Source organism: Dicentrarchus labrax, unplaced genomic scaffold (assembly GCF_905237075.1).
Source record: "Dicentrarchus labrax unplaced genomic scaffold, dlabrax2021, whole genome shotgun sequence".
Lineage (NCBI taxonomy): Eukaryota > Metazoa > Chordata > Actinopteri > Moronidae > Dicentrarchus > Dicentrarchus labrax.
The window spans coordinates 1,520,118-1,547,450 of NW_026136717.1; the positions used below are offsets into that span (position 1 = coordinate 1,520,118).

Genomic DNA, 27,333 nt, shown 5'->3' on the forward strand with positions numbered 1-27,333 from the left:
AAAGAGGGAGAGAACGGCTAACAGGTAAAACACAGCAAGGACAGGTTAACAAGAAAGACGTGGCTCTAAAAAGTTTTTGTTTTCAATAAAACAGGAAAGGGTTGGTAGGATGACAAATTTGCAGGATCTGTTGAGAAAAGAGAGAGCAAAATTGGGAACTCAAACCTGAACAAGATGCAGTACAGATTATATTATCATAATTGACAAATAAAAGGTACCATTTCATTTGAAGGTATATGTAGGCTAGGTCTATGCTAGGTCACTGTGCAAAAAAATCACAGCCTCCAGTCATTACAACAAGGGAAGGGTGGCAGTAGGGAAGTGGTTTTGACAGAAGGGGTAAGATAAAGACGTAGTTGCTGCCCATGTGAAGGCCCACAGATTTTGCCCTGCCCCTCAGTGATCACTTTGTTGAACTTCTGGTGGTAGCATATCACTTCTAGATTTAAGTAGGCCTAGCCTACAACTTGTAATAATTTAACCTAAAATTGTGGAAACAATGATTAAAGCCTAATAGTTGTTGTTGTTGTTGTTTTAAACAAACTTTATTGTCAACAATATTCTGACATTACAACATAAACAATTATACAGTAAGGACAGGTGATAGGTCCTCCGTTATCCAATGGGACAGGTGGTCACGGCGTCTTTCAGCCGTAGCCCCTAGCTGTTTAGCACTGACAGGTGCTTGCTGATGTCCACCATGAAGGCCAGATCACGGAGGAACTTGCCATCATTGAGCTCCATGACAGGTTTCCCCTTCATCTCCATGAGTCTGACTTCTTCCCGCAGTGTATAAAACCGCGCAAGCATATTTGCACGACTCAGCCATCGCACTTCACAGTGATAAACCAGATCACCGTACTCTGACTCAAGCTCGCTGAGTAGCTCCTTGAACTGGCGGTTGTTCAGCCCTCTGCTTTTAATGAAGTTTACGGTGGACACAACTGTTTTCATCACATTGGTAAGCTTCAGGGAATGTGCACACAAACTCTCTTGATGTATGATACAGTGGCATACAACTAAATCACTTGGATCCAGACTCAGACGGCTCATTTCTTTTTTGACTAATGCAGTCAATCCTTTTTGCGCGCCAACCATTGCAGGAGCTCCGTCAGTGGTGATGCCGCTCAACTTCTCAAATGGCAGTTCAAAATTGTTCATGGCCACAATAACTTGATTGAACAAATCCTCACCTTTAGTAGTGCCATGCATGGCTTGCAAAGACAGCAACTCCTCCTTCATTTCAAACTCGGTTGTAATCCCACGCACAAAAATGGCAAACTGCGCTGTGTTTGTGATGTCTGTTTTCTCATCAAAGCCAGAGAAAAATACTCAAAGTATCTTGCGCCATATCAGTAATCCTGTCTGAAACGAGAGGCACCTGGCTGCAGACCTCCACTGTGAGGTCACTTCTGGAGCAGGCTCCACTGTCAGAACACCTCCACTGTCAGGAGGGGAAGTGCATACTTTTTTGGGGGGGGAGTGAGGACGTTTAAATGTCGATTTCACCTGCCTTTTAATTTGAGGGAGACCAGCGAGTCAGCATATGTCCCGAGTAGCGGTGAGTTGCTGATTTTGCTTATCCACAGAAAGTAAATGCATGGTTTCTTGTGTTCTTCGTCAATATAGGTGCCGTAAAATAGTAACGTTATAGAAGTCATTAATGACGCAAATTACCAAATGTTACATGTCGGTTTGAAGCTAAGTTAGATAACGTCAAAGTAAACTTTCACCAATGGCGGTTAGCATCAACACCTTGAGTTCGCAGGGATTATTAACTTTTTAGTGCATAACATAAAGTAACTGTTCGCATTTGTTTGTATGTAACGTTATAAAACATTTTTGTAAACTCTCCTTGCATTAGCTGGGCATCGTCACAAAGTTGAAAACGTGTCTTTCTGAACTCACAAATGTGATATCACCTGTTTAAGTGCACAAGTGGAATCAAAATGTGGCAGGACTACATGGCACATTTTTATTTTTTTATTTTTCCACCTCTGTTGTATACTACAGTATATAAACAAAACGAATAGTAACTGAAATTACTGAGAAATAGCATGCTTCTGCACCATCAGTACTTTTACTTTTGGTACTTGAGTATATTTTGCTTCTAACATAACATACTAAATTACTTCAGTGTCTTGATTTAGCCACTTTCACTTAAGTACGTTTTTGAATGACAGGGGACTTTAACCTGTAGTGCAGTATTTTCGTAGTCATTATTACTTCTTCTACATAAGTAAGGCCTCATTTACACTACCTGGTGCAAGTGGCCATTTTACCTGTAAGCAAAGACAATCTAATTTTGCAGGCTGTATACATTAATTTGAATTGAAGTTCATGTACTATAATTTAAACATGATGCATTTTATATCCTTTTTAGATGAGGTCCACATGAAAAATTACATTGCATTTGAAGGTAATGCCATTGCATTTTAGATTAAAGATACACACATGTGCACACACACACACACACACACACACACACACACACCGATTTGTGTGTGTGTGTGTTCATATGACTTGTTTGTCATTGTCTAATATAAACATTTTCTGGACTTACTCTTAGTTAAGAAGATGTGCCGCTGCAATTTGAACTGCAGGAATGGGGGACATTATCATTGTCCTATTTGTGACAAACCCGTTATTAGAAGGACAGACACGGAGTATGAATATTACAACTGATCATTTTGCTTATCTATATATTTTCAGGAAGAAGAGCAGCAGGCTGAGGTCTCAGTCAGACCTGCCGACGTGGACACACCAGTGGAAGGGGTAAGCTTTTTCACAGTATCTATTGGTCAGATACTGTTGGTGCAGCAGCTATGGTACAGACATCTTTCTGTCTTTTCCATAGGACTCGGTTGAAAATCGCGTTCTTCGCGACTGCAGATATGCAGCAGAGTGGGTTGGGGCCAACAAACAACTGTTCTCTGCCAAAGTGGACCTGCCTGATGTTCTGTACATGGGGGAGGAGAACCAGGCTGAGGCTGCTCTGCAGTATGGGAGGGTGAGAGATTTTATTTTGAAATAAATAATAATAATACATTTCAAAATAAAATCGCAAATGCACTTCCGGGTTGAATCGCTTTCCTTACAAATGCATTAATTAGTAAACAATATGACGTAAAATCTATCAATTTCTTGTCTATAGTATATATCGTTTTTACTTATATAGCATTTCCTGTCCTGACAGTGGAGATGGCTTGAGAGTGGAGCCTGCGGCGGTAGCGACCTCACAGTGGAGGTCTGCAGCCAGGACCTCTTGTCTGAAATGGTTCTTCGAGACAAACTGACGCTTTGAAATAATTTCCCTTTGTCTGGTGCGAGCAGCTCCGCGGTGGCTACGAGGCACTCCTTCACGAACTCTCCTTCAGCATGAGGTTTCAGCTTTGTGGCTATTAATTCACTCACCACAAAACTTACACGCGTAATATTCTCTCTGTCAGTCTGTGGTCGCGTGAAAGCTGCTTGTCGAGCACCCAAACTCCGACGAAGAGCGTTCATTTTAACCAAACGCATTTGTCGAGTTTAGCATGTTTCGAGCTGTAATGGCGCTCGACATTTGCCTTTTTCATCACCGCCAGCGCCTCACCACAAACTAGGCACACAGGCTTGCCTTTCACTTCAACAAAGAAAAAGTAATTTGTCCATTTTTCCTGGAATACGCGGCATTCTGGATCCACCTTCCTTTTCTTGACAGTTGCCATGATGCATCACTTGTCCAATTCAATGACACGTACATCGCATGGTGTGTTCACTGACCCTGACGTTGACTCGGACAACGTCTGTTTTTTCTCAGAAAACTAATGGCTGGCAATTTTTTCCCCTGATTTTTTATTTATTCATATATGCATAAATGAAGATAATATATAAAAATTGTATTGCATTGCAGGCCATTTGAAATGGTCTCGCGGGCCAGACGTTCCCCACCCCTGGCCTAGACTATCGGGAGATTTCCCATGATGCACTGAGCTCCTCTCTTCCTCTCTCTCTCTTTCTGCACACATTCATGTCCCATTAATGCATGTTACTAACTTCACTTCTTCCCCGGAGTTCTTGTGCTTTCTCGTCTCGCAGGTTCTCATGGATCCTGGTGGAGCCTCCTGCCATGGTCCTGCTTGACTGCCATTACTAATATCACTGATATTATGACTATTATTAGTACTACAGTTACTATTTTTACTATAATCACTGCTCATTGTCCCCCATCGTTGTTGCAGTCGTCGTCATCATCTTCTTCATATTCATCATCATCAGTCACTACTATTAGTGTAGTTGTTTGTGCACCTTTGTCCCTGTCTCTGTCCTTCTGTCGTCACCTCTGTTTTCTCCTCGGTTATCTGTGTCTCTCTCTGTGTCTCTCTGTCTCTCTCTCTCCCACCCCAACTGGTCGAGGCAGACGACCACCCACCTAGAGCCGAAGGGTCTGTCCGAGGTTTCTGCCTCTTAAGTTTTTCTTTGCAGCTGTCGCCAAGTGCTTGCTCATGGTGGGAACTGTTGGGTCTCTGTAAATAATTTTATAAGGAGTTCGGTCTAGACCTGCTCTATTTGAAAAGTGTCCTTAGATAAATTCTGTTATGATTTGGCGCTATACAAATAAAATTGAATTGAAATCACTGATTAGTCGCCAAGAACAGGGACCGCAGAACCGGTAGGACCAGTAGGGCCAATGTGTACATATATATACTAGTGCTGTCAGTTAAACGCGTTATTAACGGCGTTAACGCAAACCCATTTTAACGGCGTCAATTTTTTTATCGCGAGATTAACGTTTGTTTAACTTTGTAGTTTTTTTCACATGCTCTTGCAACAACTAGTAACGTTAGAAAAACTACAACACCACACCGGATCACGTCGCACACACTTGTTTAAGAGTAGTAGACTTTACGTTCTGAGTGGATGGCGAGCGCGAGACGCCGAAATGGATTCCAATAATATTCTGAATGGAAAGTTTACTTTTAAAAAGTTGCCAAATGGTTCCATTGACAAGACCAAAGTGATCTGTGTGTTTTGTCGTTGTGAACTGAGCTATCATCGCAGCACATCCAGTCTGAAATACCACTTGATGGCCAAGCGCACAGCTGATGCGAATTCTCCGCCCCCTCATCAAAGCCAGGTGACAATGGATGATTTTTCAATAAAAACAACATTTGCACAAAGCAAGCCGATCCACTTTTCCATGTTGATAAGAGCATTAAAATGAGAAAAAATAATGGGACAAAAAGAAATCAAGGGACATTTAGAATAGATAAATATGCGATTAATTGCGAATAATTGCGAGTTAACTATGACATTAATGCGATTAATCACGATTAAATATTTTAATCGTTTGACAGCACTAATATATACACAATTATTCTACAGAAAGACGTGTAGTAATTCTATTATGTCTTACAACACAAAAATGTTATATGATGTAAGATGTTTCCATACAGGGTGGTCTAAATCTGGTGTTGGGGGAGGCAAACAACCCGTTCTTTAATTTTATTGAGCATAAACTATAGAAAGCAGATGAGCCGCCTCATGGAGCCGGAGATAAAGATACTCCACTTATCACCACATGTGACAATGTGACGTTTTTGACTGCACAGAACACCGGTTCGGTTTGCACTTATCAATATTGTAATTTTAACAATGGATTAAATTATGTAACAGGTATCTCTCATAGTGACAAACAACAGACAATTATCTTCCAGCTGTGCAGTTTCCTGTTTTTTAGCTTTTTTAGCTCATTGTTTAGGTTTTCTGGTCCACAATCTCCACTGTCACTAACCTTGTTTCCAGCAGCAGTGGACAGCTGTTTTCAGAAAGCTCAGATGAACCAAAAGCAGAGAAAGATAGTTGATTGTTGTGTCTCATTCCCAAGGCGCCAAATACAGACGCTTTGGGACATCTTTAAGCCTCCAACCCAAAGTGTCTTTTGTCCAGGTCCAGTGGTTTCTTGCAAATGCCATTAGGAGCACTGGAAGGAGCCAGAGGAACCAGTTTTTATTTATTTCAAGACAACAATACAAAAGCAGTTAAACATATATGTATAAAAACAAGTTCCCTTTTTTGCTTGCATACACAAACTAAAATAAACAACAAATCAAATCAAACCAAAACACAACAACCCCCCACAGTCAGTAATGAGGATTAAATACAAAAACACAGACACATATACATTATCCAAATTCAGCAAACATTACAATAGGTAGTCACCCTAACAGAGTACAAAATACGACATATTGCCAGGTTTAGGTCAGTCTAGTCTTAGTCAGGGATATGTGAGAAACTAGTACGCTCAAAATATAGAAAAAATGGGCCCCATACCTTCCAAAACTTTTGAGAAGAACACCTTGTAGAAACTCTAATTTTTTCCAATTGAAGGAAATAGAGGACATCCGCCAACCAGTGTGCATGACAAGGGGGGGTTCTTAACTTCCATTTAGTAAAAATTTGTCTTCTTGCCAATAAGGTGACAAAGGCGATAACATCTCTATTAGATTGTTATAGGGAAGGTACAAAGGAGGAGACACCAAACAATGCGGTGAGAGCATTCGGCTCGATCCACTCTTCAACTATGTCTGAAATAGTTTTAAAAATGTCCGTCCAGTAGTTACACAGACATGGGCAGAGCCATAACATATAATTAGATTGGCTGGGGTTTGCTTACATCTATCGCATTGTGGAGATATATCTTTGTAGATCCTAGCCAGCCTCTCTTTAGTGTAATACATACGGTGCAGAATTTTGCACTGAATAAGGCCATGGCGCGCACATATGGAAGATTTATGCACACAACTAAGAATTTCATCCCACAAAACCTCAGATAACTCCTCCCCCAAATCCTCTTGCCACAAGGCTCTTATTAGATCCAGTGGATCTGGACGAAGAGAGACAATTTGATTATAAATATCTGAAATTAACCCTTTCAGTGAATAACTAGATTAGAAAAACGTATCAAGAGGTGACTCGTTGGGCTAATTGGGGAAGTTTGGGAAGGTTGTGCGAGCAAAACTACGAATTTGTAGGTATCTAAAAAAGTGATGTTTAGGGAGTGAGAACTGCTCTGAGAGCTGTTGGAAGGACGCAAAGGTGTTGTTAATGTATAAATCCTGAAATGATACTATGCCTTGATTGGACCAAATTGAAAAAGCATTGTCGACAAGAGATGGAGGGAAGGTATTATTATTAGCTATTGGAGCTTGGATGGAGAAAGATTGTAAACCAAAACAGCGTTTGAATTGAGCCCAAATTGTAAGAGAAGTTCTCACAAGCACATTCTTACTGTACGGAGAAGTGGAGGATAAAGTAGAAGAATGCACTACAGCCTTCAATGAAACTGGTTTAGTAGAAAATGCCTCCATGGTTACCCAAGTGGGCGCGGGATCTAAAGTTTCATATTGGAGCCAGAATTTTAGAATTCTAATCTTAGCGGCCCAGTAATAGAATGTCATATTGGGAAGAGCCAACACCCAAAGTATTGTTTACGCAACCTAGGGACCTTTTTATTCCAAATGAATTCTAAAATTAGACTGTCCAGTTTACAGAAAAAAGACTGAGGGAGGAAAATGGGGACAGATTGAAACAGATATGAGAAACGTGGGAGAGTAGTCATCTTCACAGAATTGAGACGACCGGCCAAAGACAAGTTGGAGACCAACGTTCAAAAGTCCTCTTAAGTTTTAGATAGCAAAGGAGCAAAATTTGCCTTGAAAAGGTCTTTGAATTTGCGAGTGACATGAATCCCAAGATATTTAAAGCTATGATGGGCTACTTTGAAAGGCAGGTTGTGTAAAGGGAATGTCTGAGCAGCTGTATTGATAGGGAATATCACGCTCTTAGTAAGATTTAATTTATAGCCAGATATTTGACCAAAGGACTGAAGACAGACCATTGCGGCAGGTATAGAAACAGAGAGGTTGGAAAGAAAGAGAAGTATGTCAGAGATATCGGGGTCACAACGAAGTGCCACAGCAAGGGGTTCAATGGCAATTGCAAATAGAAGAGGACTTAGAGGACAGCCCTGTCTCGTAGAGCGATGGAGATGAAAGTACTCAGATTGAATGTTATTGGTTCTAACTGAGGCTTGTGGGAGGAGTAGAGCAGTTTAATCCAGGATATATATTTCTCCCCAAACCCAAATTTTCCCAGAGTGTAGAACAGATAGTTCCACTCCACTCTATCAAAAGCTTTCTCAGCATCCATGGACACCAAGGCTTCTTCTGTGTGAGAGATAGAAGGATTGTAAATGGTATTAAATACCTGTCTAAGGTTGGAGAAAGAGTGTGTATTGCATATGAACCCTGTTTAATCTGGTGAGATGATAGTTGGGAGAATAGAGTCTAGACGAGGAGCCAGAAGTTTAGACAGTATTTTAAAATCAACATTTAGTAAACTTGTAGGACAGAAAGAGGCACAGGCTAAGGGGTCCTTGTCTTTCTTCAGAGAGAAATAGATGCCTTATTGAGAGGCTGAGGAAAAAGGCCATTTTCAAATGATTCATTATACATTTCTAATAGCAAAGGGGAGAACTGGACCCAAAACACCTTGTAGAACTGGAGATACCCGTCCGGTCCTGGGAATTTACCACTTTGCAATGTCAGGACCGCTGAATTGAGCTCCTCTACTGTGATAGGCTGATATAATTTATCTGCAGCAAATTCTCCAATAGAAGGGACATCAAAACCATTAAAAAAAAGATTATTGAAATCGAGAGGCGGAAGTTTGTTCGGTTGCATAAAGTGACATGTAGAAGTCTTTGAAAGCATTATTAATCTCTAATGGATCAGATATCTTGCCCAGGTCTGTTTGTATCTGAGGGATTTGATGGGAAGAGGCTGCCTGATGCAGTTGGTGTGCAAGTAATTTACTAGCTTTATCGCCATGTTCAAAATAGGTTGATCTGGTTCGAAGTAAGAGTTCAGCGGAGCGTTGTGTCATAAGGATATCAAATTCAGCTTGTACAGATAAGCGTTCCTTATACACATCTGGGGATGGATTAGTTGCATATACGCCATCAAGCTGAGATATACGCTGAGTTAGCATAGAGAGTCGGTCAGCACTAACTTTTTTCTGATATGCTGCATAAGATATTATTTCCCCCCTGATGTAAGCTTTCAGGCTTTCCCATACAACAGAAGCTGAAAAATCAGGAGTTTTGTTTAGGCTAACAAACAGTTCTATTTGACAAATAATAAAATTAACAAAATCCTGATCAGAGAGGAGGCTTGTATTGAGTCTCCATGGAACACGCGATCCAACACGGCCTTTAAGATAAACTGTCATGGACACAGGAGAATGGTCAGAAAGAACGATTGCCTCGTATTTACAGGATGACACCGATGGAAGGAGTTTGTTATCGATAAGGAAATAATCAATACGCGTAAAAGTGTGGTGGACACTAGAAAAGAAAGAATACTCCCTTCCAGAGGGATTAAAAAAGCGCCAGGCAACAGAAACAGAAAATTCATTCATAAAGGCTTGAATTATTTTTGAGGATTTTGATGGTGAACATCTATTGGAGGAGGAACGACCTAGCTGCGAGTTGAGCCAGGTATTAAAGTCTCCTCCCAGAATTAAATGATGTGTTGAAAGATCATGAAGTTTTGAAAATAGACGTTTGAAATCATCATCCCAATTAGGTGCATACACATTGGCCAAAACTATATTGGTGTTATACATCTGACCAGTAACAATGATGAATCTGCCATTTGGGTCAGAAATCACCTTTGAGTGTACAAATGGAATAGATTTATGAAGTAGGATAGCTGCCCCCCTTGATTTGCCCAGGAATGAAGAATGATAAACTTGCCCCATCCATTCACTCTTCAGCCTTGCCTGGTCCCTATCTCTGAGATGTGTCTCTTGTAAATACACAATGGGGGTGTCTGAGTGTCAGAGATCATGAAGTACCTTACTGAGTTTTGAAGGATTATTGAGCCCCCTGCAGTTAAAACTAACACATTTTACATTACTTCCTTGCACCATACAGATATAAGTTGGAGCATGACTTCGGTCATAGAGTATCTACCCTGTAAAGTAGTATAAGTGATAAGACATGTGACTGTGGCAAACAAAAGCACCTGACGGTAAAATGGAGGGAAACAGAACAGAATAACACAGCAAACAAACAAAAAAGAAAGACAAAAACAAAAACCATGCACCCCTCTCCCACACAAAAACATCCATGGATAACCCCCCACCCGTTTAAACATGAAACAATACCAGGGATACACCAGTACAGTTATATAACCCCCCACCCCCATCTGTGACATAAGCCTCTCCCTAGTGGAGATGCGCGCATACCCTACCTATTAATAAACACAATCGCCTTCTAGTTTTAAACACACTAAACTACAGGGGCGTGTAAGGAAATGCGACACATAAAGGAAAGTATGTAAAGTGCAAACTGCACCGTTAACAAGTCTTATATACTGAGTGCTGATGTAGAGAAAATAAACAACAGTAGCCTAGGCTAATATTGAAATGTCCCAGGGATAGCCTTCACAAAAAGTCCATAAGAACTGAAAAACAAATAGGCTAGCATTATAAACAAGCACAATTAGAATGTATAGCCTAGCTACAAAAATTATTTAAGAATCAACCTAGACTTATTCAACAGTCTCTGGAGCAGCAACTTTCTGAATGTTTTTCTCAACAAACTCTAACGCCATGTCAGGATCCTCAAACATTTCAACACCGTTGCTTGGTAGAGTGATCTGTAGAGTAGCCGGGAAGCGTAGACCAAACTTCACATTTGGGCGGGAATGGAGCACTTTTTTCAATTCAATTCAATTCAATTCAATTCAATTCAATTTTATTTGTATAACGCCAATTCATAACAGAAGTTATCTCAGGACACTTTTCAAATAGAGCAGGTCTAGACCGAACTCTTTAAAACATTATTTACAGAGACCCAACAGTACCACCATGAGCAAGCACTTGGCGACAAGGGCAAGGAAAAACTGCCTGTTAAAAGGCAGAAACCTAGGACAGATCCTTCGGCTCTAGGTGGGTGGTCGTCTGTCTCGACCAGTTGGGGTGAGAGAGAGAGAGAGACAGAGAGAGAGAGAGAGAGAGAGAGAGACAGAGAGAGAGAGAGAGAGAGAGAGAGACAGAGAGAGACAGACAGACAGACAGACAGACAGACAGACAGACAGACAGACAGGTGCACAGCAACAACAGTATTGGCAATGGCAATCTAGCAGGACCATGGCAGGAGGCTCCACCAGGATCGATAAGAACCTGCGAGACGAGAAAGCACAAGAACTCCGGGTAAGAAGTGAAGTTAGTAACATGCATTAATGGGACATGAATGAGTGCAGAAAGAGAGAGGAAGAGAGGAGCTCAGTGCACCATGGGAAATCCCCTGATAGTCTAGGCCTATAGCAGCATAACTAAGGGATGGTTCAGGACTCACCTGATCCAGCCCTAACTATAAGCTTTATCAAAGAGGAATGTCTTAAGCCTACTCTTGAATGTGGAGAGGGTGTCTGCCTCCTGAACCACAACTGGAAGCTGGTTCCACAGGAGAGGAGCTTGGTAACTGAAGGCTCTGGCTCCTGTTCTACTTTTAGAGACTATAGGAAAGTAGCCCAGCATTCAGAGAACGTAGTGTTCTAGAGGGGTAATAGCGTACTATGAGCTCTTTAAGATATGAAGGGGCCTGACCATGAAGAGCTTTATAGGTGAGGAGGAGGATTTTAAAGTCTATTCTAAATTTTACAGGGAGCCAGTGCAGAGAAGCTAGTACAGGAGAGATGTGATCTCTTTTTCTAGTTCCTGTCAGTACTCATGCTGCAGCGTTCTGAATTAATTGGAGCGTTTTAATGGACTTATTGGGGCAACCTGATAATAAAGAGTTGCAGTAATCCAGCCTTGAAGTAACAAATGCATGGATTAGTTTTTCTGCATGTCTGTGATAGTATGTGTCTAATTTTTGTAATATTACGTAAATGAAAGAAGGCAGTCCTAGAGGTCTGCTTCATGTGGAAGTTAAAAGACAAATCCTGATCAAAGATAACTCCAAGATTGTTTTTTACTGCAGCAAATGCGGCCCGGGCGAAGTTGGGGAAGATGGACATTCTTTTCCCTTGGTAAACCAGAGTCTTTGCTTGCGATGCGCGCCGTAGGATTTCGTTGCAGACTTGAAATTGGCTCACCCTGGCGATAAGTGGTCGTGGAGGTTCCCCCTCCTTGGGTTTAGTGCGTAGAGATCTGTGCGCCCGGTCAAGGGTTACCATACACCAAAACCTGCCGTTACTGCAAGTGGCCAATAGGGGCGGCTGTGGCTCAGAGGCAGAGCGGGTCGTTCCTAAATCGGAAGGTTGTGGGTTCGATCCCCAGCCCCTGGTGCCACATGTCGAAGTATCCTTGAGCAAGATACTGAACCCCAAATTGCTCCCGATCGGTGTGTGAATGTGTTTGAATGTTAGTTTCTGTTCGATGGACTTTGCCATCACTGAGTGAATGTGTGTGAAAGGGTGAATGTGGCACGTATTGTAAAAGCGCTTTGAGTGGTCAGAAGACTAGAAAGGCGCTATACAAGTACAGGTCCATTTACCATGGCGTTAACACACTGTAAATAACCAAAGAAAATCTTACCAAGAAACACAAAATGAATGAATCGTCATTAAGACCAACACACTGACATTGGAGGGTTAAGAGTGCTGTTGGACAGTGACCTTTTTGAAGCAAAGAATGGCCAGATAGACTGTAGCAATTGCCATTTTCCTTCTCATCGACTGTCAGTTTCTATGGACGGCTGAGGTGCAGAGGCAGAGTGGGTCGTCCCCTAATTGGAACGTTGTTGGTTTGATCCCCGGCCCCTCCTGCCACATGTCGAAGTATCCTCGAGCAAGATACTGAACCGCGAATTGCTTCCGGTGTGTGAATGTGTATGAATGTGGTAGTTGCTGTTGATAGATCACTGAGTGAATGTGTGTAAAAGGGTGAATGTGGCATGTCGTGTAAAAGCATTTGGAGTAGTCGGAAGACTAGAAAGGCGCTATACAAGTGATGACTAATTTACCATTACCATTTACATGTACCAGTGGGCTTTGCTTGCCCAGTTATCTAGAAGTAGTAAACGTGGATTTCTATTTGCTTACTGGCATTTTTCCACTCATGGATGTTTTTCCCCCTTTACATCCACCTATTACCATTTGTAAAAGTTTGCAGGTCTGTGTGCAGTACTCTCCACAGGGTGATGGTAAACCAGCGGAGCATGAACTAGCCTGTTTCCATGATGACGGTCATAAAGCCACGTGCAGCGGAGCAAGAGTCATCGATTTCTGCCACGTATGGATTTGCTCACCTGCTGATACTGTCAAAAATGCTCTACTACTTCAGAAGATTTCACAGGACTGATGTTATATTGGCTGTTAGACAGCTTCACATAAGCTCTTAATTCCACTCATGGACTATATTGCTGGAGGCCCCGTTTCCAATTTCAAGTCTCTCATATCCAGTTTTCGAGTTATAATCCGAGCTTTGTGTGGGTCTCTAAAATAAGTATAAATAACAGTGTTTTTCACAGTGGGGGCTGCCGTGGGGGGGCTCAGCTAATTTGAGGGAAGAGGGGGAAAAAGCAAAAAAAAGATAAAATAAAATGTAATAATAATAAGAATTATTATTTACAGTTCAAAGATTAACAACATAATTCAAAGATAAAACAGCACAGTTCAAAGATAAAACAACACAATATTATACAACAATATTTAAATAATATGATTTAAAAAAGCATTATAAAAAGATTTAATTAATTAAATTAAAATTAAGATAAAAGGAAAAATAAATAAAAATAGTAAAAGCACAATAATAAATAGACCTCAGGTTTTAAAAACATTTAAGTAAAAGCCCTTGAGAAAAAAGTAAGTATGTAAGTAAGTATTTAAAAACTATAATGGTTCCTTCCGCACAGTTGGTTCTGGCGCTTTGCTGCTTTTTTCTTGTTTAGATTTGACCCTCCACAGCATTAGCAGTCCGCTCCACAGAGATCTGAGAGGTCTTGCGGAGTTATATAGCTCAAGCATATCAGATATGGATTTAGGGACAACTCCATGTATAGGTTTATAAAATAGGAATATAACTCAGTTCAGACAGCCAACTCACGTGGAATGTTTATTAAACAGTATAGCATATTTAGATTTTGGCGTCTAGGCTCCGACCTCATCATTCCCCGCAGATATGTTTACATGAGATATTGGGGAGTGATGCGCAAATACCTTAACCCCCAGTCGGAGCCTACAAGTGGATGCTGGGGTGGTGGTGGGGCTTACAGCGCAGCAGGCAGCAATAGCTTACAGAGCAGCAGCAGCAGCAGCAGCAGCAGCAGCAATATGGATGCAAGGCAACAGCGGCATTGACAGAGCAGAGGGAGAGCTAGGAAACTGTGCAGTTTAAATAGACCGCCAGATTGGAAAGGTGCGCTTGGTTAGTGATTATGGAATAAGGCATGTCATGTGTGTAATCAGCGCAGCTCGAGTTGACCTGCCTGAACTAGCTTGCAGGCTTCGCTCCATTTCTGTAGCTTACTAGCAACCATTGTGGAGGTTTAAGAACTGGTGGGATGTGAGCTGTTCTTTTAGTTTTGGTCAGAACTCTTGCAGCTGAATTTTAAATGAGCTGCAGGTGCTTTTTAGAAAGTCCTGTCAGTAGTCAATTTTGCTAGAGATAAAAGCATGAGTCAGTTTTTCCAAGTCTTCTTTTTTTATGAGGTTCCTAACTTTGGCTATATTTTTAAGGTAATAAAATGTTAATTTAGTTATTGCTTTTACATAACTGTTAAAACTTAGGCCTGAGTCGAGTGAAACACTAAGACAATGGAGATTATGGACTCACTTCAAGTGGCAGTTTTTGCCACTTCCGTGTTGGCTTCGATTTTCAGCCTCAGAGGTTACCACTTGGCATGATCTCATCCAAAAAGTATGAAACCAGTTGAAAGAAGATGTGTTGAAGCAATTAGATGTGAAATAGCAGTTACATTTTGGATAAAAATGCATACGGCTGCATAATTATGGAGTGCTTGGTGTGGTGTTAATGATTGTTGTTATATAGAAATTGTTTCTTGCAGCACTGCATAAAGCTGCAGTAGGTAACTTTTATAAAAATAACTTTTTGTCATATTTTCTTAAACTTTCACTATATCCTGACAGTAGCACATGAGACAGAGTATCTGGGAAAAAATCTGGTTCCTCTGGCTCCTCCTAGTGCTCTTAATGGCACTTGCGAGAATCCACCAGATAAATACAGATAAATATTTTATCAAAAATTAACCACTGCAGCTTTAATTTCATTGTTACTTACAGTACTCTTTTTTTTTTATCATCAAACACCTTATTATCTAATAATTAACCTCCGGTGCATTCATGTATATGGTGTGGGCGTAGTGTGTGTGTGAGTGCACATCCAGTGTACAGTATGAACATCTCTTTGTCATAGCACTTTCTTTAATTCAAAATTATTATTGTAATACACTTATACATGATAAAAGCTAGGTACGGTGATAAACAGTATTATCCCATCAGAGGTGTATTCATGGGTTTTTTTTCATGTAACAGACTGTTTTCATTTTAACTCAAGAAAATTACTCCGCTTTCTAAATATTTGGATAATTATCTGTTGCATTATGATAGTAGTAAGTAAGATAGTAAGTTTTGTATCTTAAACCAGTGAGATAAGTCTATATGGCCATGATTCCTACCAGATGATAATGTAGGCTACTGCAGTATACTAGAAGTCATGTCTTAAGTAACATGTAATACAGCTAATCTGCACTTCTCGTGTATTGTTCAGAACCAACAGGGATAAAGGATCAGTCTGGTGCTATTCTGTGTGTGCAACCACCCAGTGAGTAGGAGCGGAGCCAGATGCTGTAAATTATGGGTTTCACCCAAAGCTAGGGGTGTCTAGGGGCTTAGCTCCATTTCCATCCTGCAGAGTGTACTTTATATTTTGTATCTAATTTTTCTCATCTCAAGTTGTCTTCATCATTCTGAAACAGAATAAACACAACAAATGTCAAGGATAAAGAATATTCCTGCCACCTAAAAGGCATATGTTATATATATATATATTATTATTATTATATCATTGTTTTTAAAGGTGCAGTGTGTAATATTTAGGAGGATCTATTGTCAGAAAGGGAATATAACATTCATAGGTATGTTTTCATTAGTGTATGATCACCCGAAAATAAGAATCATTGTGTTTTTGTTACCTTAGAATGAGCCAATTTTATCTACAGGGGAAGCAGGTCCTCTTCTGGTGGAGTCCGCCATGTTGAACCGCCATGTTCCTACAGTAGCCCTGAAGGGACAAACCAAACACTGGCTGTAGAAAAGGCTGCGCGGCTACACGTTTTGCAGCCACTGTAGTTTCTTACTTGCGCTTGGAAGGGGTGGGTGAAAAGTCCTGCACACTGCACCTTTAATGATTAATGATCTCATTTTAATGAAATCCTTATTCAGTGTAACTAAAGACTGGATCTACAGTGCAGGCAGTAAACGTCTTTTCTCCTCTCTGTCCACCTTACTGGATCTGCCTCTTCTACCTTGCCTGCAAACTTCAGTGCTTTGACATGCAGAGAGAAGAGAGCCAGTCAGTGTCATCCACTGCCTCTCTTTATGGATTTTCTGCAGAGACTAACTGAGCGTGAAGCCCAGCTGCAAGAATTCAGTAAAGGTCAAAACACAGCAGAGGTCTGAGGACTGAACTGAACAAAGGTCTGTACAGATGTGCCATTAACCTGGAGGTACCAGGTGCGTCTGTTGGCAACGGTTGCCACAGTAACAGCTACTGGCGTTTGTAAACCATGACGTTTTATGCGGGATGTTTGGCATGCTGAACATTAAGAAATTGTCACGCACACATCCTTAAGGCAGAAGTGATGAAAGTAAAGTCTCATATCATATTCAGCACCTGCTGGTGAGTAAAAAAAGCATGATAAAATACCACCTCATGGCTGTCAGCCACACACTGTTAGAGTAAACCTGTTCAGCTCAGATGTGAGCGCATTATAATACCATTAATAACCATTCATACCACCCACTGCACAAACGGCATCTGACACCGGAGGTTTCATTTAGCATTCAATATGAATCAGTTATCAGCAGCATGTTATAAATGCATTATATTCATGTGTATTTACGAAAGAGCAAAATATAATTTGTAGCGGAGGTTGTAAACAAGCATGTTGCCTAAGGAGGAATTGTTCCATCAGTAGACAGATGGTGGCTGATGTCAGATCAGTCGCCGAGGGCTTTGAAGTTCAAATATGCAACACTAGTGCAAAAAAATAGCGATAAATTGTTTTCTACATTACTAGTCTCTGTTTATGCTTGCTTCATCTGCTAGAAGTGTTCTTTCAGTTAGGTTTAGGCAATGAAAGTACTAGTACTTTTGGTTAGGGTTATTGTCAGTGATTTTACTGACATGCTTGGTTCAACATTCTTGCAATTTGTCGGTTGGCATCACTCAAAGTGTATTTTCTGTTGCAAAGAAACTTATTTTTTGAGGGCATGTTAACATTCTCTGTACCAGAGTCCTTGTATATCTTTGAATCACTCAAAGAACTTTTACACTATGTTCCACATTCACCCTTTCATACACATTCACACAGTGATGGCAAAGTCCATCGTACAGAAACTAACTCATTCATACACCGGAAGCAATTTGAGGTTCAGTATCTTGCTCAAGGATACTTTGACATGTGGTGGCAGGAGCCGGGGATTGAACCAACAACCTTCTGATTAGAGGACGACCCGCTCTGCCTCTGAGCTACAGCCGCCTTGTGAGTTGTTTACTGTCTTTTGTCCCCAAAGACGTGTTATCGAAGAGGGCCTGTCCAGGTTCAGTGTCAGGCAGGTGTCACCTCTGAGTCAGCATGTGTCCTTGGCACCAGAGCTCCCAGCTGTCATCAGCAGCTGCTACTCCATACCACACTGTAAAATGTAGAATAGAATTTAAAATCCTCCTCCTCACCTATAAAGCTCTTCATGGTCAGGCCCCTTCATATCTTAAAGAGCTCATAGTACCCTATTACCCCTCTAGAACACTACGTTCTCTGAATGCTGGGCTACTTGTGGTGCCTATAGTCTCTAAAAGTAGAACAGGAGCCAGAGCCTTCAGTTACCAAGCTCCTCTCCTGTGGAACCAGCTTCCAGTTGTGGTTCTGGAGGCAGACACCCTCACCACATTCAAGAGTAGGCTTAAGACATTCCTCTTTGATAAAGCTTATAGTTAGGGCTGGATCAGGTGAGTCCTGAACCATCCCTTAGTTATGCTGCTATAGGCCTAGACTATCGGGGGATTTCCCATGGTGCACTGAGCTCCTCCCTTCCTCTCTCTTTCTGCACTCATTCATGTTCCATTAATGCATGTTACTAACTTCACTTCTTCCCCGGAGTTCTTGTGCTTTCTCGTCTCGCAGGTTCTTATCGATCCTGGTGGAGCCTCCTGCCATGGTCCTGCTAGATTGCCATTGCCAATACTGTTGTTGCTGTGCACCTGTCTGTCTGTCTGTCTGTCTCTCTCTGTCTCTCTCTGTCTCTCTCTCTCTCTCTTTCACCCCAACTGGTCGAGACAGACGACCACCCACCTAGAGCCGAAGGATCTGTCCTAGGTTTCTGCCTTTTAACAGGCAGTTTTTCCTTGCCCTTGTTGCCAAGTGTTTGCTCATGGTGGTACTGTTGGGTCTCTGTAAATAATGTTATAAAGAGTTCGGTCTAGACCTGCTCTATTTGAAAAGTGTCCTGAGATAACTTCTGTTATGAATTGGCGTTATACAAATAAAATTAAATTGAATTGAATTGATCCTTGCACATATACTGGTGAGGATAGGCAGCGCACACACTACTGTGCATTACATAATACACACTCTGCTGTGCCCTCCCTCACGCTGTCCTTGCTCTGTGCCATACATTCAAAATATTACATCTTCTTAGTTTATTCTCACAACTCCTTTTATATTGTGAAAAATAAACCCCTGCTCTGCAGTTTTTTTTGTTAAGCGACAATAGTCTGACTTTTTAGCAAAATTGTGACTAAGTACTCATAACACAGACTTTATTGATCATTTAGTTTATTGGCCTTTCAATATTATCACAGGTTCATAAAGACAGCTGTCATCAAAAACACAGAATTATTTTGTTGTTGCAATAAAACGTCAATACTTAGTAGACAAGACAATTTAAAAGGTATTGCGGGGCGTTCTACAGCAACCTCAAAGACCTCCTTACCCCTCACTCATCCACCTGTCACCTCTGGTCCCAAAGCACAAACCTCCTCCATCAGCCCCGCTCAAGACTCCGCACCATGGGAGACCGAGCCTTCTGCTCTGCTGCCCCTCACATCTGGAACTCCCTCCCCTCACATCTACAAAAACCTCTGTGGACACTTTGAAAAAAGGGCTTAAAACTTTTTTATTTTAGATTTTCTCTAATTTCACTCTGCAATTCAACTCCTCTTTTAGCTGTTTTTCTTCATGTATTTTATCACTTGTATTTTTATTTGTTGCTGATTTTAATGTGTTATTGCCCTTAGTGTTTTTGTTATTTTATTTTTTGAGATTCTTTTATGAAAAGTGCTTTACAAATAAAATGTATTATTATTATTATTATTACTATTATTATTATTATTAAAATAAAATGAGTTTTAGCTAGAGCTTAAGTTTAAAATGTCTAAGCTAAAAACTAATATATCATACCACAAAACAAAATTTTTGAAATATTACAACTTTACAAGAAAAAGTTAGACTTCATCTTGTAATATAGTTTTCTTAAAGTTATGACGTTATACCCATCTGATGTTAAACGATACAATTTATTTGTAGGAAATTATTTTATTTTATCATGTAATACTCACACTTTGCTTCTAGAATTATATATCATTTATCTGAAAAACATCAAATTGCAACTTTATTCTCATAGCATGTTTTCTATTTTGAAAGAAATGACTACCTTATTCTCAGAATATTTCAGAATTTCTTGTAAAATTACAATAGTATGACTGCAAAAATACGACTAGTACTCATAATGCTGACTATATTGATTTGTTTAGTTTAATTAATTGACTTTTCAGAATTTCATAAAGTTCATAAAGATAAAATTTAATTAAAATATTAGTTAAAAATATTAAAGATATTAGAGCAAGGTACGTTTTATCAGTCTGTTTTCTGGGAATAATTGACACAAGCAGAAACCAGAAACAAGCCGTTTTTTCATTATTTCGTTTTGTCAAAAAAACGAAAATCAAAAGCTGAGCTCGTTTTCTCGTTTTTTGGTTCTTACTTAACAAAACGAATTTACCACTCAATATTTTGTTTCCGTCGGTGGGCGGGTCCTCTGATTGGCTAGTGTGCTTCGTTGCCCTGTGCTCTTCAAAATAAAAGTTCTTCTGTTTTATAATGTCGACAAAAATATTACTGTATTATAGACACTAGCAGACACAGAGGACCCCATCGCCCACAGTCAAGACTGACACGCCTTCAAATAACAATAATAGTATTCATAATCATTTGAAAATGAGAACTTATGAAGTTATGATGACTTCAGTGCAGTTGATGTTTAGCCATAAGGTGGCGCAGTTATTACATGAAGAGTAGACCTGAGGGCTTTACTACGACGGAGGCTCAACATACCCAGGCTCTGTGTTCATAATCCGGCTCAACAAAACCTAAAGCCCCGGTCAGAGTTAACTGGTATCACAACGGTTGTCATTGTCCGGCTCTGAGCTTGAGTAAGCCCTGACTGCAGTACGCAGATCGAGGAGTGGCTCAACGTGTGGGCGGAGCTAAACGTTTGACTCCGCACACTTGCCCAATAGCAACCGGAAGAGGAATCTGAAGTTCCAACCTCTTCCTTATTCAGTTCAAGCTTTTATGCATGCTTTTCAATCCAAAGTTGATTGAAGTTGAGTTACTTGTATTTACTTCTGCTTACTATTTGTACAGACACATTGCTCACAGCCTATCTCCTGGCCCCTGGAAGAAGCTTGGTGTGAATGATGTCCGGGTGAGACATTACTTAATAGCATCTGCTAACATTTTACTATTTTCCTGCCATTCTTTTATTAAAATACCTTGTTCACACCTCAGGGCCTATCAAAGCAAGGGTGCTCCAACAACTGTGGCGTGTTTGTTTTGATGGTAAGACCTATTCAGTATGTTATAGCATTGCTGTTATCTGTAAAATGTTTGCTTGGTACATTCAAAACACATTCATTTCTATTGAAAAAAAATTTATCCTGGGGGAATATGCATGACATTATATTAACCAGTACCTCTTGACTTACAGTACGCTCTGTACATTGTAATGGGGGCCAATTGCGATTTCAGAGAGGTATGTGTAAATTGTGACACATTATGCTTATTATACAAGGTGTTATTTTATGAAACATATTTAAATCTTTCTGCATTTGCTTCTTCAAAGGAAAACATGCTGCAAATTCGAAGATGGTGGTGTCTTGTTCTCCTGCAGAACTTCCCCATGCCGTAAGTGCCCTCAATATCACACTTTAGAATCACATCACAAAAAAAAACAGTTTTACTCACTGTCAACACACCAACATGAATGTTTTCATAGTGAATGTATGTTGTCATTAAATCACCAAGGTCTGAAGAAGACCGATTGCAGGACAGAAAAAGGCGACGACAGCAAAGAGGGCAACAGGTGAGAGGTCATGTGATTAATTAGTCTTGTGGTCAACTATTGCTTGCAGACTAAAGCATAATCCCTCCACTTATTTCAGGATTTGGAAGTGATCCCTCCAAAAAAATTCTGCTCTCCAGAATCTATTTCTGAAATATCAGGTATTATTCAAAGCAGTATTATTGTACACACATCCATCAATGTTGTAGAGGTGGTTTTGCAGTCATTTCTCCATTTTCATTAAACGAGTATACTTAAAATCTGCTACTGATCTTTTTTACATCTTGCATTGTTATTGTGCCTATAAGAACCACAATCTGTTTCCTTTCTAGAGGAAGCAGAGAACTAGACAGAACTGGGAACAGGGTATGTTGCCTGTTGTGGGCGTTTCTTATTTCACTGTTATCTGCCTTCACCAACCGTTATTAGGGCCCGAGTACCATGAAGGGTAACATGTTTGATCATACCACCAAGAGAGCGAAATACCTTGATACTTGCCATTGTAAAACATTCATGGAAGCTTAAGGAATGTACTTGACTAGGCTATAACATCTATCTTTTTTCTCTTTACAGATCAAACATGTTAAAGCCTGGGGTAAAAATAAAAATCAATGATGCAAAGTCTTCTGTCTTTTGTCTTTGGTTTATTTGACTTAGCTAATATAATTGAGTGTACAAAATAACATGTGTCTATGTATATACGGTTTGTCACTCTCAGGAAAATGCTATGGTGTATATATATAAGTGTAAATATATATGTAAGAAGTTGTAGGCCTATGTGAAGTTGTGAGGGCTCATGAAAATGTAAATGCATTACCATTATTTTATTCACAAGATGAGACAAAAATGTATATCGAATAGTATGTATTATTATTATGTAGGCTGGTATTTACATTTAAGATACGAAAAGAAACATGTTTTCCCAAAGAACTACATTTTGGCACCAGACCTGATCCTGACCTAAACCCAGAGGTGTAATTAAATTGAAATTGTATTAACATCTATATATACTATATAGTTATATTATAATCGTTATTCTACATTCTACAACAAAAATTGAAATTGAAATACAAGGCGATTTTCTTTTTCATGGTCAGAAAGGGATGAGCGAAATTTAAAAAAATTATTCGGTTTTCATTTTCTATTTCATATAACAAAAAATAAAATCACTAGAAAACAGAAACGGAAAAAAAGCCTGTTTTTTTTATATTCTGAGACTGGATGTTGTCATTTACAGGACGGTGCTGTGTAGAAGAAACAGTAGGCTAGTAGACTGCGGTCAATCCAGCCGTGAGTCCGATCTCCGTGGTCAAATCAGCCGCACTTAAATTTAGAGTGTACAAGTATTCTCAGCATTATGGTAAATGCGGAGAAACAGCGTATTTACTTCCGGTTTTCAAAATAAAGGTATTTAGAACAGTAAGCTATAATTAAAATATGTTACATTAAAGTGTTGCGCCCCTGATGAATAAAAAAACACTTTATATCAAGTATCTTTACTGCACCAGTGTGGAGAAATGCCAAAATAAAAGTCTCATATTTATGCCTCCAGAGATTGCATATTTGACCATATTTTAGGTACTGTAAAAACATATTGCTCAGTGTTTCCTGGCTACCGATGGTATATTTGACTTTTACACATATGAGACTACAAACATACTTAATATCAAGCATTTTTACTGTACCAATTTGGAGAAATTCAACAATAAAAGTCCATATTTGTACCTCCAAGTGGCATATTTTCATATATTTGAGCTACTGTAAAAACACTTTGCTCAATAATTCCTGGCTATGGATGGTATATTTGACTTCTACACATCTAAGACTACAAGTATACTTAATATCAAGCATTTTTACTGTACCAATTTGGAGAAATTGAAGAATAAAAGTCCCATATGTATACTTCCAGATTCCAGATTCCAGATTCCATATTTTCTTATATATAATCTGCTTGTGTCAATTATTCCCAGAAAACAGACTGATAAAACGTACCTTGCTCAGGAACATTTTTATATCAGAATGACAAGATTCAGGTTAAATTGTGCAAATTGGCTCTTTGATTTTCTCATTTCTTTGTTTTCTTCTAGTAGCTCAGTAATCGCTGTCAGTGAATTTTCTCCACCTTTCCATACATACAAATCTACTACACCAATTCTAGTATCCAAATCTTCTTTTGCTGCCTGTCTGAAATTCTTATTTATCTTCCATCTTTCTTTTTCCCTCTAACTCAATGCAACAACCCATTTTCAGCCCATCAAACTTTCATCATCTCCCTCTTAAGATGTGTTTTTCAGGGAAATTAGTGGGCTGTGTCTCCCTCAGAGGTAGCAGAATGTACCAGGCAGAGGTAGAGATGAGACTTGAAAACAGGGGAGAGATAGGAGATGAAAGAGCAACAGCAGTGCGCTTGTGTGAGGGAGAGAGAGAGAACATGTCAGCATGCTACAAAAACAAGTGCCTAACAGCACGGAGGGAAAGAGAGGGAGAGCAGGGGCTGAGAGTGTGTGGAGAGGCAGAGGAGAGTGTCGCGGCATTAAGCAGCTCACAGATCAGTGGATGCCGACAGATGCACAGTTGCTGATGGGAAGGGGGAGACAAAAAACACAAGACCGTTTCTCCAGAGGAGGAGACCAGATACTGTCCATTTTCATCATCACAGTGATTAGGAGGGGAGGACAGCAGCATTACTGCAGCCACAGATAGACGGTAAGTTGCCAGTACACACCTGAAAGAATGAAAGTTAACCATCAGATTGAGTGAATGTCAGTGCAAACAGACAGGTTCAGCTGATTTTTGCTTCTTTTCTCTAATTTGATGCGATGCTGATAGTATGTGAACAGAATGCTGTCAGTTTTGTCAGTGACAACTCATAACAATCTAACGTATCTTTGCATCCGTTGTCTAAATGCTACTATTAGTCAGTTGCAATGTTTCCACTCATTAATCACACCTGAGCCACATAAGACCGCAGTGTTCTTGGAAGAACAGCAAATAACAATGACTGAGTGAATAAAGTTATCTTCTTTTTTCTTTTTCTTTAGAATCTATACAAGAATGTAGGTTTCAAGCATGGAAATGTACTTGAAACGCTGCAAATTCACTCGACTTCTTCTTCTTCTCATGTCTTTTGGGTCTGGTCCCACAGGACTGGTCCATCCCTCAGGTCGGGTCCCCCTAGTGGCCTGGCGCACTTCCGTTTTGTCGAGTGAATTTGTAGCGTTTCTCTCTTGGAGTTGTTTTTCAATTCAATTCAATTCAATTTTATTTGTATAGCGCCAATTCATAACAGAAGTTATCTCAGGACACTTTTCAAATAGAGCAGGTCTAGACCGAACTCTTTCCGAACTTCTTTCGTTTTGTAGGTTTGTAAGTTTTTGCTTCTGCTTTCTGTGATTGCAGCATTTGTCTGTTGGCTGCGTTTTTCCGTTGGATTTGTTTTATGTGTTTGTGTGTTTTTGGATTTGCATCATTCCCGTGTTTGCAGCGTTTTGCAGTTTGCAGCGCATTTGCCCTTGTCGGCCATCGTAGTTTGGCCGCTGACATCGTGGCAGTCCTGACTCTGCTGGCTCCCAGCTAATCCAAAAATAGGCAAAGAGGTGGAGCGTTGGTCGAGTTGAGGCAGGCTGAATGAAGCCTGGTTACTGAAAAAAGTCACCTGTGACAGCAGCCACCTGTCATTCAAAGCAGCCACACCTTTAATTATAACGGGTGTGTTATATAAAAAGTAATTCCCCGTACAGTGGTCATGAATGCACTATGAAGAGCTTCAGTAAAAATTCCACAAAGAACAACATGAAAAAACAATTAGCAGGGTTTAAACTTCTACTCTTATTATCTAGCTTTAAATTAGGCTTACAGTTCATGCAGTTTACCTCGACTGTCCCTCAGTATTATCAACATTAGTCCAACATCGCCCCAGCCTGAGGCAGTAGCCACTTTGCCACGCAACATGTTAACGGCAGGTTCAGCATTGTCTAACTTACAAAATGAACATAAAACATGTAAAACACGTACAGCTTCCAAGTTTGAAGTTGGGTCATGGACAGCTGGTATCAATCCATCATTGAGCTCGAACAGTTAAACCTTGTTAAAAAAACATAGTCAAACGCACACACACATAAAAATAAACTTAATCCACTCAGCTCTTCTGTCCTCTGAGGCTGGGGCCCGATTTTTCTGGCTCTTTGACATGGCGTCAGTTTTACTTCAGTAAGGCCTAGCAGTCTCCAATAGGTCTTACAGTCTTATAGTCTAATATGCTTATTAAATCTCAACCACATTTTTTGAGTAAAATATATCTGTATATATATATATCATATATATAATATATGTATCATATATCTAAAAAAAATCACGTTTGTCAGCGATTGTCAAATCAATAAGAATTTGATCGAATGAGAGCATATTGACCAACTGACCAAAAATTGTCAAACCTATTTCATTGGCATTTCATTCAAATAATTAATAATTTAAGGAAGCACTACTGCTTTTGTCCACATGGGTAAAAGCAGTAGTGCTTCTTTTCACTGATGGAAGCGATGCTTCCACAACCTCCTTTCACTGATTTCAAGGGGAATCCGACCCGGTGGCAGGCATTAAGAATGACTATATAGAAATAATTCAATTTCAGAGAGAGACAGAGAGAGAGAAAAGAGGTAACGACAGAAGGACAAAGGTGCACAACACAACAGTAGCAACAACTACACTAATAGTAGTGACTGATGGTGGTGGTGATGATGATGATGATGAACATGAAGAAGATGATGACAACAACGACAACAGCTACATTGATGGGGGACAATGAGCAGTGATAATACTAATAATAGTAACTGTAGCAATAATAATATTAATAATAATAGCAATAATAATATTAATAATAATAATAATAATAATATCAGTAATATTAGCAGGACCATGGCAGGAGGCTCCACCAGGATCCATGAGAACCTGCGAGACGAGAAAGCACAAAAACTCCGGGGAAGAAGTGAAGTTAGTAACATCCATTAAAATAACCAATCTTATCTCTAATGCTCTTGTTTGTCTAAGTCATATAGAGGCATTAGAATTAAATATAAACTGTTAGTAGTATGTTTAATCAAGATTGGAACTGGCAGATTAATTACAAATAAAAATAATTGTTAGTAGGTTTGTAGGCCTAAATCAATTAATTGAACTAATTCAAATAGTTATCAGATATTTGTCTGGTAGTTCACCACTGTGGCTTTGCAAAGCCCTAGAAAATGCACATATTAATAAAAAATTTCAATCTCATGATGATGTGACTGTAAAATTGCCTTTTAGAGCCCAACCGGGCATTTAATACCAGAGAGTTGCTTTTGGGGATGCAGTAGAAATTCAACCTCATCTAGAGTAAACACCAGAGTTCTGCAGCAGCTGTTCGTTCTGAGCAGCACCAGTGTGTCATTTCTTAGAATTATATTATGATCTTCAGTGCAGGCAGGCAGGAGGACAGATCAAGCAGGTCAGACATCCTAATCATCTGCTGATATGAAATCTTCAGGCTCCTGTGATTGCGAGTAGATAAGGTGGAGACGCTCTTCAGTGTCAGTGCTTCAATGTCACTGATCAGCTGCTCACCTCTGTTGATATGTATTGAGTGGGAGAGGCCCTGCCAATAATGGAGGTAAAGTACAGTATATACAGCACTTTAAAGGACCAGTGTGAAGGATTTACTGGC

General features: G+C 39.9%; 2 protein-coding genes and 1 long non-coding RNA gene across 5 annotated transcripts in view; 2 read left to right on the forward strand and 1 right to left on the reverse strand.

Moving 5' to 3' along the window:
* LOC127349487 (uncharacterized) overlaps nt 1-11,187 on the forward strand; it is a 42,630-nt gene extending 31,443 nt beyond the window's left edge. The window contains exon 2 of the long non-coding RNA XR_007880301.1: nt 11,156-11,187. This is a non-coding gene — a long non-coding RNA (uncharacterized LOC127349487). The remainder of the gene's footprint in view (nt 1-11,155) is intronic.
* The window catches only part of LOC127379674 (SH3 domain and tetratricopeptide repeat-containing protein 1), a 196,878-nt gene that overhangs the window by 59,189 nt on the left and 110,356 nt on the right, over nt 1-27,333 (reverse strand). The window lies entirely within an intron of this gene.
* The window catches only part of sstr1b (somatostatin receptor 1b), a 251,490-nt gene continuing 248,196 nt past the window's right edge, over nt 24,040-27,333 (forward strand). For all 3 annotated transcript variants that reach the window (XM_051375238.1, XM_051375237.1, XM_051375235.1), the window contains exon 1: nt 24,040-24,341. The gene's annotated coding sequence lies outside the window, so the exon portion shown is untranslated. The remainder of the gene's footprint in view (nt 24,342-27,333) is intronic.